Source organism: Panthera onca, chromosome A1, assembly GCF_046562875.1.
Source record: "Panthera onca isolate mPanOnc1 chromosome A1, mPanOnc1 haplotype 2, whole genome shotgun sequence".
Classification (NCBI taxonomy): Eukaryota; Metazoa; Chordata; class Mammalia; order Carnivora; family Felidae; genus Panthera; species Panthera onca.
The window spans coordinates 194,866,158-194,878,334 of record NC_138339.1 but is presented as its reverse complement, the minus strand read 5'-3'; the positions used below and the strand labels follow the sequence as shown (position 1 = coordinate 194,878,334).

The 12,177-nt window shown below is 36.5% G+C and overlaps 1 long non-coding RNA gene across 1 annotated transcript in view; it reads right to left on the bottom strand.

The window, feature by feature from the left end:
- Nucleotides 1-12,177, bottom strand: part of LOC144615750 (uncharacterized) — a 206,497-nt gene that overhangs the window by 18,907 nt on the left and 175,413 nt on the right. The window contains exon 3 of the long non-coding RNA XR_013554330.2: nucleotides 2,997-3,072. This is a non-coding gene — a long non-coding RNA (uncharacterized LOC144615750). The remainder of the gene's footprint in view (nucleotides 1-2,996; nucleotides 3,073-12,177) is intronic.

The following is a 12,177-nucleotide window of genomic DNA, read 5'->3' as shown; positions in this document are numbered from 1 at the left end:
ATGAAAAAAAAATCAACCTCTGAATGAATAAAATAGAAATTTTTTATTTGTGAGTATTGTGAAAGCAGAATATTACTGTGGCCAGTTTTGAAAAACATTAACTTTATAGGACTAACTTTCATTTCCTACTCTAAGTAGAAGTAGCCTTTTACAAAAGGGTTTAACTTCCCTCCTTATGCGATAACAGGAAACAATTTACACACATACATACACACACACACTCACACACACACACATTCACACATACACACACACTCTCTCTCTCTGATCCTCAAAGATCGTCTTCATTAAAGACACTAAACTTGTAGCCTAGACGCAGAACTTTTTTTAAGTTTATTTATTTATTTTGAGAGACAGAGAGAACAACCATGAGCAGGGGAGGGGCAGAGAGAGAGAGAGAGAGAGAGAGAGAGAGAGAGAGAAAGAAAGAAAGAAAGAAAGAAAGAAAGAAAGGAAGGAAGGAAGGAAGAAAGAGACCCAAGAAGGGTCCAAGCTGTCAGCACATGGAGCTGACCCAGGACTCAATCTCATGAAGCATGAAATCATGACCTGAGCTGATATCAAAAGTTGGACGTTTAACTGACTGAATCACCCAGGCACCCCTCAGAACTTTTCATAACCAGTAATAATAAGATTTCTATCTATGGTAGGTTGTTATATTAATGGCTTCCAGTGTATTGTGTGTAGATTTCACCCACATTGATTCTGGGCTTGGGCATGTAAGTTGCTTTGATCAATGAGGTATTACAGTTGTGATACAATCAGAGACCTGACAAGTACTTGTGTAGTGGGCCTTGTGTCCTCGTCTTCCTGCTGGGAACTCTTCTGTCATAATTAATAAAAAGGGGGGGTGCTATGTCAAAAGATGAAAGAGGATGTATAGAAACATATCCAAGGGATCTTCTCCAAGCTAGCAGAGTCCCACTGGATCATGAGCTGACCTGTTGGTGACCCACAGGATCATGAGCAAATAAGTCATCATTGCTTCAAGCTGCTAAGTTAATATTTTACACTGGAGCAGATCAGACCACATACTGTGTGACAAAAGCAACATGCAATGCACACAAGAGGATTCCTTTGCTAGTTAACCAATATTTTGGGGGTGTTTCTTGTCTTGAGGGGTGCTAGGAAATAGCAGTTGAAAACGATTTCAAAACTACTAGAAGAATTCAGGTTATTTCCCTGATCAATCGTTAGGGATATTGACATTAGAAGCTTTTATCCCAGGAGTCAGTTATGACTTCTTGCTTTTCAGAGATTTAGGCTAGCTTTTTTTTTTCTTTTTTTTCAATGTTTATTTATTTTTGAGACAGAGAGAGACAGAGCATGAACGGGGGAGGGCCAGAGAGAGAGGGAGACACAGAATCCGAAGCAGGCTCCAGGCTCTGAGCTGTCGGCACAGAGCCCAACGCGGGGCTCGAACTCACAGACCGCGAGATCATGACCTAAGCCAAAGTTGGATGCTTAACCGACTGAGCCACCCAGGCGCCCCTAGGCTAGCTTTGATAAACTTCAAGTTTAAAGTCTGGGCGAATCCAGAGTCAATAATACCAATTTGAAAATTGCATGCAGTTTGCACTTTCAGTGTGCTCCTTGAGATCTCCTCATTGTCCATATGTGCCACCTTAGCTTGCCTCCATCTAGATGCAAAATCCAGTCCTTTTCTTTTTTATCTGCACAAAGTCCATGTATTCCAATAATTTTCTGGTTTTAATATATTTAATAAATATCTAGTGATAATGGGTAAGGATTATACTTAAAGGAATAAAACCTTTATTTTATCAAGAATCAAGTCAGTTCCACCGCCTCATTGCATGTTTCCCCTCTTTTTCCCATTCTTTCTCTCTTTCTTTCTGGCAAGTGACAAACACCTCTCTTACTCTAATCCCCAAGGATCTCTCTTTCAATTGCCAAACACTTATAATCCTTTTATAAATATATTATCTTTATACAAGAAATCCAGTGACAGTTATTATTATGAACATTTTCTCTCTTATTTCATAAGCCCAGAAACTAGCTTGAAACTCTCCTTGCCACCTCAAACTAAAAATAGCTTTAGCTAGAGAAAGTTATCTAGCAAAGGAAAATAAATACAGAGACTTAGGCTGGGGTAAAGGCATGAATCCCAGGGGCCAGAGTCATAGATGCTAAAAGAAAAAAAAAATGGAAAAAAAGAGCAATCTGTGTTTATCACCCTCCTAGATATGAGCTACTTAAATGTATGAATATGGGTCTGCACTAGATAAAAATAAAATAGAATTCTGTCAACTCAGAAGCCTTTTTTGGCTCTATTCTTCTGGTTCATTTGTAGAAATCCCTAATCCTTCTATGTGTTTTTATTGGGACAATCAAGGCAAACAACATAGGGATGAATAATCCAGACTAGGCCAATCAGAGATTTCCCTGAGATAAGATATCCAGGCTGAGCTGACCAGATCTCCCTGTAACACTTCTCTAAAGCTAGCAAGTAAGATTGTCTCTTAATTTTAGAATATGAACCTACATCTGTAGCCTTGGGCTCTGGAGCCATCATTCACATTCCATGGAGATACTTAACTTTGGCAAGGAAGAATGAAGCCAGCATGCACAAAGAAGGAGAAATAAGGAAAAAACTGAAATTTACGACAGTGATAGATAAGGCATGTGTGTGTTGGGGCAGCAGGGGGATCATTATTTGCATATCTGGACTTCCCAAGTATGTGATCCAATGAAATGTGTCTTTTGTAAAGATTAGAATGAGTCTGGTTCTATAACGTACTAACAAAGGAGTACTGACTCTTTTAGCCATAAACAGTTCATTTTAATGAACTGAATCACAGAAAGAGTCTCTGGGCAAGGAAAAATAAATACAAAATGTATTCCTTCTGAGTGCAGTACCTAAGAAGTGGATTCCAAGTATATACGGAGCATTCCAATCCTAGAAGACATGACCTGATGACTTATGTAACACTAGTAGTTTGTAAATTCATATACACCTCAAGCCCGAATTTGCGTACCTTGGTGTTGCTTCCAATTTACACAGTATCAGGTAGGTTCACCTTCAATTAGAATTACAGTTTTCCATCAGGTTTTCTAGGAACAAATTTAGGAAACGAAGCTGTGACATCAGGCTTGGGTTAATTCATATTTGAATGAAAAGTAAGAGCAATAACTTTGATAGTTTTAGAAATCAGTATGTCTCTCTATTGATCCCTATCTGCAACTCATTTTTTCTTATTTTATAACACCTTATTTTCCTGTATCGACTGTCGACATTTACAGAAATAGCCATGTGAAATAGTCAGCATTTGCCGCACCAACAAACAACCCCAATTTTTCAGTGGCTTATGACAGCTAACATTTGTTTCTTGCTCATGTCACACTAGAACTGTGCTTTTTAGGAGGCTGGATCACTGCTGTTGTATTTGGCGGGGATCCACCAAGCTTGACTGGACTTGGCTGGATGTGGCTGTACTCTCCTGAGCTCTCTGGTCTTGGTTTGGCTTCATGTCTGGTCACGTTCCATTAGCCAAGACAATTCAGATGACCACGCCCAATGGCAGTGAGTTAGCATTCTGTGCCTAGAGGTAAGGCACTGCAAAGTTCCATGGCAAAGAGTGTGAGTTCACTTCCAAAGAGGAAGAGAAACAATTGGAACAATAATCTAATTAATGACATAACTTGAAAGTTGTCAGGAACTGACATTTTGCATCCACTTTTACAGACCTAAGGGATATCAAGAGTTGGCAACTAGAGTTCTAAACACATTTTTGATACATATGGATAGAAAGAGCAAATGAATAGGGAGGTACCAAGGAAATATGAAATAACCATCTCATTTCAACTGGAATATGACCCCATGTTCTCCAAGGGTCCAGGATATTCCAGATTAGTCACTGAGAGGAAATCTTTAACTGTATTAATTTACCCATGTTTATAATCCTACACATACTTATAATCTGTCTTTCCCCTTACACTCTTCAGTGTCTTAAACAAATCACTCTGCTCCCCTGCTATTCACTTAACACAACTGTCAAGTTCAGTACAGCAGTGAATTGTAAGCATAGTAAAATAAACATTTAGGAAAGCAGACATTTTAAAGTAGACAAGTTGCCCTCTGTGGAATCAGAACAGCCATTTTTGTTTTACTCAATTTTTTTAAGTGTGTTAAAATTATTTGGAAAGAACATCAAGAATATTTCAAAATTTTCACTTTTGAAAAAAAGCAAAAGTTCCTTTTAGGGATTTGAATAATTTTGAGCCTTATACAAACAGTATTACTCACTAAATTTTCTTTTCTTCTTCTAAACTCAGATTTACTTTTAAGTACCTGTAGGAAATGTCAAAATAGTCTTCAAGTTCGCTCAGATGAAACATGCAAATAAAGCCTTCCTTTTCTCTCCTGATCTTATATCCCAGCCCTACTTTATTCTTCTCTTTTCCATCATTGACTCCGACTTCAATGGAGAAGTTCATGGAGGATCAAACAATCCAGCTGTTGTTTTCAACTTTTGCTATTTTAATGTTTATTTTCCAAATCGTTCCCTATTTTTCTACTAAAAATATACTGCCAAATCATTATTTTTTTTGGAGCAACTCTAATGCTTTCTGTTGCTAGATATCTGATCCAAATCCAATATTTTTCTTGGCAGTTGGTGAACATAATAATAAGAGATTTTTTTCTTTCTACACTTAGAACTGGAGAAAAAAGACACAATTCAAATTAAAACAAATTTGAATATTGAGGTAAATTCTCATCTTAACAGGAAAGCACAAACATTGCTCAAAGAGAGAACATGCTCAATGGAATTTCTATGCTCTTAATGTGTATTTGCCCTTAGTTTTCTAATTCTTAATGCATATTTTTGAATATATATTGTGAGTATAACATAGGTAATGATATGCTTTCTATAGCTTTTTTCCTTTAAAACAAAAAGTTGAGAAGAGATAATGATGAAAAGCAAAAGAAAATTTTTTGTTCCATTCTGCCATTTCAATCCTTAAACCCATTTTTTAATGACTTCTAGTTTTATTGTTTTTCATGATTTTCATCATAATATCATACAATATTCTTATCTATTTATTAATTGATTTATCAACTTTATATCATATTTATGGCTTAAACAAGGGAAGATTTAGATCACTTAAACTATCCTCACCATCTTCTTCTAATTTCTAATAGAACTATTATTTTTTTTTATTTTTCTGAAATGTTGACTTTTTAAGACTTAAAAAAATATTTTTGTTCCTTCCAAAATAAAATCTCTTATCTCACTCAAGTTAAATATCTTCAGGATGGTTATAATCCTACCTGTCCTTCAATCTTTTCTTTCTTCTTCATTTTCCAACTCCTATTCACTAGCCATTTACATCTACATTTTCAAGACTGGTATTTTCAATTTATTTTTTATCCATAATCAACTATCAAGCTTTGTTTATAACAGTATGCCTAAAAAGGAAACATAAGATAATCTTATTTTTAAAGACTCTACTAGTTTCATTTTCAATGAACATGCCAATATACTGACATTCAACACTTGGGCATTTTTTCAGTTGAAGTATCTCTGCATTTAAAGCAACAGCTCTCATTGTTAACTACTAAAAACTCAAGAAGATAGGAAATATAGGACAATATTTTTGTCTGTAATTTTATTTTGAGATTAACTATATTGTCATTTCTTCATCACTGTTTTGTTATTGTTGTTGTTGTTGTTGTCATTTTAAGTAGGCTCCTTGGTGAGTGTGGAGCCCAATGTGGGGCCTGAACTCAGGACACTGAGATCAAGACCTGAGCTGAGATCAAGGGCCAGGCACTCAACCAATGAGTCACCCAGGTGCCCCTTGTCACTGTTTTAAACATAAAGCTACTTCACCTGAAAATTTTAGATGAAGTTGTTATTTTGGAGCCCAGTACTCATTAGCTGCTTTAAATCACAACCCCCGAAAATTAATGAATAGTTTTAGAGAATAACCTCCAAAACAAGCCAATAAAACATAAAGCCCTATTGCAAAATTAAGTTAGTTGAAATTGATAGAAAAAAAATTATCATATTTTCTACATGAATTTGGTGATTAATGTTTATGACAGATAATCTGACATTCCAAAAGGTAGTTTTCTGCCAAATTGGAAAGTTATATTTGACTCAAATATATATTCAAAGTTATATTTGATAACCCCAAATATAAATTGATTCTCCATATCAAAATACATTTCTGATAAGGAACACAAATATATAAGTAAAATATTAGAGAAAGAAATAATGTTTAGATTAACATATGAATTTTAGGCATTTATTTAGAACAGGAGAAGAAACAAATCTCTAAAGAAATTAAAAAGCAAAGATTTATTATTGGAAGTAAATGTTAAATAGTTATTTTAGCCACAAGTATGTATGATATGCAAGTAGTAATAAGACTCTTAAACCAGAGATTGATATTCAATCATTTGTTCCTTCAACAAATATTCACCCCAAAGATAAATAGTACTAATCTCTGTCCTCATGTACTTTATACTTAGTGAAGCAAGACAAATAACTATGAAATAATTAAGTAAAATATATAATATGTCAGATCGTGTGAAGCTTACAAAGGAAATAGAAAGCAAGGAAATGGTAGAGAGATTTGGAGAAAGGGGTTCACTTTGAATAAGGTAGTCAGAGAAGGTATTCATTGGGAAGAGACACTTGAAAAAAGCCCTTCATGAAATTAGACAGTGAATTAAGGCAGGTAAGGGAACTGCAATCAAGACAGAAGGAACAGCCAGTCTAAAGGCACTAAAGTAGACGCATGTCAAACCTGCTTAAAGAAAGACAAGATTGGGGTAGCTGGAATAAAACAAGGAGAATGGTCAAATGCATGTTGTGTCAGCTTGGGTCTTTCTCTCATTATTTCCCCAATATTTCTCACCATATTAATGTGGGCTATGCACAGTATAATCAAGAGCAATCTGAAAGTGCTGTAACAATTTGATTTTTACTCTAAACAAGATGAAAATTTTTTGGTAGTTTTGAGCAAAGCAGCAACCTGGTCTGCCTTGCATATTAAAGGTTTTGTTCTGGAAGCTCTACAGAGGATAGGTAACAGAGGGCAGGAGATAAACAGTGACACCAATTAGAACATCACTGCAGTAGTCAAGTTGAGAGATGTTGATAACTTGCATCAGAGGAGCAGTATTCAAGGTTGTGATAAATGGTTGGATTCTGTATATATTTTAAAGGGTGAGAACATAATTTACGGATAGATTAAATATGGGGTGAAAAGGAAAACCCAAGGATGACTAGATTCATTGGTGCAGGCAACTGTAAGAATGGAGTTACCATTTCTTTAGATGTGGCATTTGTGGACAAGACCTCTTTCCCCTAATCTGGAAAGACAGATCAGGTGTTATATTTTGGTTGTGTTTAATATGGAGATATCTTCTAACAAAATGCATACCAAAAGCATGTAAGAAATTAGATACATAATTCTAGAGTTCAGAGAAGCAGTGTAGGCTGGGAACATCAGTGTATGGAGAATACTTAAGACTGTGGGACATAATGAGGTCACCAAGGAAATACATCTAAATAAAGGAAAGGAAAGCTCTGAGTCATGATATAAGTTCAAGGTCAGAGAAGAGTGGTTTGTAAAGAAGAATGAATGAGGACTGTGCTATATCTGGGAAGCCATAGGGGTGAAAAATGTATTAATGTTATCAATAATAGCCGAACTATGGAAAGAGTGCAAATGTCTATCGACTGATGAATGGGTAAAGAAGGTATGGTGTGTATATATATATATATATATATATATATATATATATATATATATATATATATACACAAACAGAATGTCAAATAGAATGAAATCTGACCATCTGTAATGCTGTGGGATGGAACTAGCATGTATTATGCTAAGCAAAATAAGTCAACCACAGAAAGACAAATATGATTTCACTCATACGTGGAATTTAAGAAACAAAACAGATGAACATATGGGAACGGGGGAAATGAGAGAAGAGAGGGAAACAAACCACAGGAGACTCTTAATAATAAAGAACAAACTGAAGGTTGATGGAGGGAGGTGGGTGGGAGATGGGCTAGTTGAATGTTGAGTATTAAGGATGGCACTTGTTGTGTTGAGTTCTGGGTGTTGTACATAAGTGATGAACCACTGAATTCTACTCCTGGAACCAATATTGCACTGTATGTTAAGTAAAATTTAAATTAAAAAAACAATGTATTAATGAAGAAGGAATCAACTCCCAAACACGGTTTGACTGATGGTCACTGATATAAATTTGACCACTGGGTTTAGCACCACCTTTGGTTACCAAGACAAGAGTATTTTCAGTTGAGTAGTTGAGACAAAAACTTGCTTGGAATGGGTTTAAAAAGAAAATAAGACAAAGATTAGTTTGGGAAATTATAAACAATTTTTTGAGGACCTTTGTTATAAAGAAGATCAGAGAAATAAGATAGTAGCTGGGGGTAAGTGCAGGGTCAGGCTTTTGGTTTGGAGTTTAATTCTCTTTGGGAATTATCCAATAAAAAGGGAAAATGTACAATGACTCAGGATAGAGTTGAGAAGATTACTGGAGATATGTGCCCAGAAAAGTCAGAAGAGTGTGGAATTTGCTGCATCAGAGATACCTTCATGTGAAGAATACTATCAAACACACAGATGAAGAGTAACAGAGGGGTGCCTGGATGGCTCAGTCAGTTAAGCGTCTGAGAATTTTGATTTTCTGCTCAGGTCACGATCTCACAGTCCTGAGATAGAGCCCTCTGTAGGGCTCTGCGCCAGACACTGAGCCTGCTTAAGATTCTCTCTTCCTCTCTCTTTCTGTCTCTCTCTCTCTCTCCCTCTCGCTCTCTCGCTCGCTCTTCCTCTCTCTTGCTCTCTCTCTCTCTCTCTCTGTTCAAGCAACAGAGCTTAACCTATGAAGGATCCAGAGCTCATCAGAGAATTGGGTGACTCTTCAGTTACCCAACATGGTTTAGGTTACTCCTTTACAGTACAGAGTGAGCATATAACAAAACCTCCTTTTTTATGTAACTTCTAGTTGAACTTCTTGTGGTCAGGTTAATATACTAAGAGATAGGTATATAATTAATGCAAGATGCTAGTGTGGTCCTCTTAACTGATCCTCTTTTAAGTTTATAAAACTCTATTTGAATATGAATCTTTAAAAACTATTTTGTGTAGTTAAACATATCTCATGAAATACAATAAAAGGTTATAACCTGTGGCACTGTGAAAGTCATTATAGTGACATACTATGCCACGCTGTTATCATGAAGAGCAAGGAGCCTCCCATTCACTGATGGTCCACATTGTTGGGACACTGGACAGGGAAATGAGTTTCGCACAAGCAAATCAGAGACAAATATTCCAAAGTGTGCATGTATGTGCACAGACATGTGCACTTATGCTATTGCATATATTAACATGCAGAAGGCAAAAGATTTTTCTCCCTGCCTTTTCTGTCTGTCATCTATAGTGAGGAGACATTCTAAAGATTGGAGCTTTCACAGAATTGCCAGACGAATGAGGAAAATTTCATATTCCTTCCTTGTCATTGACTGAATGGAGGTTTCTCTCAGAATCAGGCAAATAGAGATTCTCTATGTGTGTGAATGAATTTGAATGCACACAGACATCAGACAAATTTCCTGAAATTGTAGAAGTTAGGGAGAGAATGCTGAGCAGTTTTTGGAATATAATCATTGCCTACATTAGGAAGTTTCCAGGATAATTTTCTTACTAAATTACTTTAAGAACAAAAATCTAGCATGACAATTTAAGCAGGAGGACCTTGAGTTATTGGCAAAACAAGCCAGTGATGCTTTAATTACACAATTCGCCTTTCTTCTTTTTCTGTTAATTCTCAGTTAAGCTCAGTATCTCCATTAAACACTTGTGGAGCTTTTATCTTGTGTCACACTCTGGAAATAGGTGAAAAGAGGAGATTGCTGTCCTTAAGTCATCTACATTTCAGTAAGGCAAGCGTGTAAGTAGACTCACACTGGGGGACGACTAGCAAAGTTGGGCAAAGTAGATGCTTAGAGTCAAGAGGAAACAGAAAAATAAGAAGTGTGATCTCTGAAACACTCACGATCCAAATGAAGATGCAAGTCTTACTTTGAGAAATGCCCCCCCAATCTTTTCCACTCCCCACTCCCCCAAAAAGCAAGCCAGTGGCGTAGTCAGGTGTTACTGCAGAGAACACTGCATCAATATCAGGCAGGGCCGGATGGCAGCAGGTGACAGTGTTTTTCCATTTCTCCCATGGATACCAGCCAAAGCTCCCGCAGTGGCTCTCCAAGGTGTTTCAGGTCTGGTGTCAATTCAACTCTGACCTCACCTCCTCTTCTGCCTCTTTCACTCTGCTCTCGCCACACTGGCTTCTTCCTGCGAGGTGTACCAAACAAGTTCCTTGGGTAGAGCCCTTGGCAATCTGCTCCTTCCTTCTGGAAGGCTCTTGTCTCACATTATCTAGATGACTCCCTTTCTCATCTGCTCCAAGATTTTGCTCAAACACCTTCTCAAAAAGTCTTTTCTGACTAGCCTTCTTTAAATTGCAGTCTCTCCCCTACCACACTCTGAAACATCCTTACTCTGCTTGATTTACATTTTAACCTACTACATCATCTTTAATCTCTAAATGATTTAACCTACTGTGTTACTTTCTAAATTATGCTTGAACTTTACATGTTTACTCTCATTAGACTGTAAGCTCCGCAAGAATAGGGATTTCTGTTTTGCTTATATATTGGCGGTACGCCAAGCGCATAGAACAGTGCCAAGCATATAACAGGACACAATATATATATATTTTTAATAAACACTCTAAAAACATTTCTTCTGCCCTCTGATGTTAGTTGGTGAGAAACTCGAGTTGCTCTTACGCATGTGACCAATGTTGTCATGAGGTGTTATTGTTTTCATCATGGTACATTTAAAGGTGTTGTAAACCATACAATACCCAGTAGGGTATTAGTAGGTTTAGCAATACCTAAACCTTAGCATACTGCTACGGAAAATATGTTTTTAATAGTGGTAACTAATGGTTACTCTGTTACAACAGTCAGTACAAAAGTACATTGAATATATTTACTATAAATATTTTCTCTCCCTGCATTAATTCATATCTGGTTGTAGGGAAGAGAAGTCAGGCAGGAGCCACAGTATAATTCATACATTGAGCAGAGTTTTGAGTACCAAGTAGGTGCCAAGCACTGTTTCGATGTAAGGAATAGAGTAGTGAGTAAAAAATACCTGTAAAGATCATGTTATCATGGCATTTACATTCTGGGGGTTCTGTGTTCTTTTGTGCTCTCGATTATTATAAAAGAGACTGTCGTGCCAATATTCAAGGACAGATCTGAGATCATGCATTTGGACAGCTATGTAAAAGACAATGCAGAGCAAAAGTACAAGGGGTGTGAGTAATAAGCAATATGGTGTTTAGTAAAAATTAAACAATGTTTTGAGCTCAGGATTTCCTTCCATACCTGCTATTCACATCAATACTAATCTCAGAACAGGACTTGAGCCTATAAGACAAAGGAAAGTAGAGACACCTGCTGGAGTGACAGGGTGAGGAAACAGGAAGGAGACGATGACAAAGACTGGCATTTCATCTAAGGTCACAGAGAGAAAACAATCAGCAATGTGAATAGACAAGAAAGTTCTGACTGCTAATCAAGCGCTTGAATAATTGGATGTTTCTAGTCCTTTTATTATAAGATATAAAAGGGTAATAAAGAACAATTTAGTATTTGGAGTATTTAATTCAAAATTAGTAAGTGCTAATTGAAAATCCATTATTTTTAGCTACTAATAATTAATGCAATTATAAAGCGAGTTCAATCTCCATTACAACATATTTTTAAGGTAAAATACACTGGAAAGATATTTTCCTCTTTCAAGAGATTAAATCTCTTATATATTAGAAAACAAATATTCGGGCTCCAAGAATCCCCATCATTTTGGATAGGTTGAATTTATTTATTTTCCAGGAGATGTAACAATTAGATAAGTCTATGAGGAATGGAGGAGGAGGCCCCTGAGGTCATGGTGGATGTGTTTTCTCAGTTTGCCCATGCTGTGCTAAAAAGCTGTTGTCTAAGGCAAAGGCAGCAGAAGAAAATGCATTACAAAAAAAAAAAAAAAAAAAAGAAAAAGAAAAAAAAAAGAGGGCTCCTGTGAATTTATGAG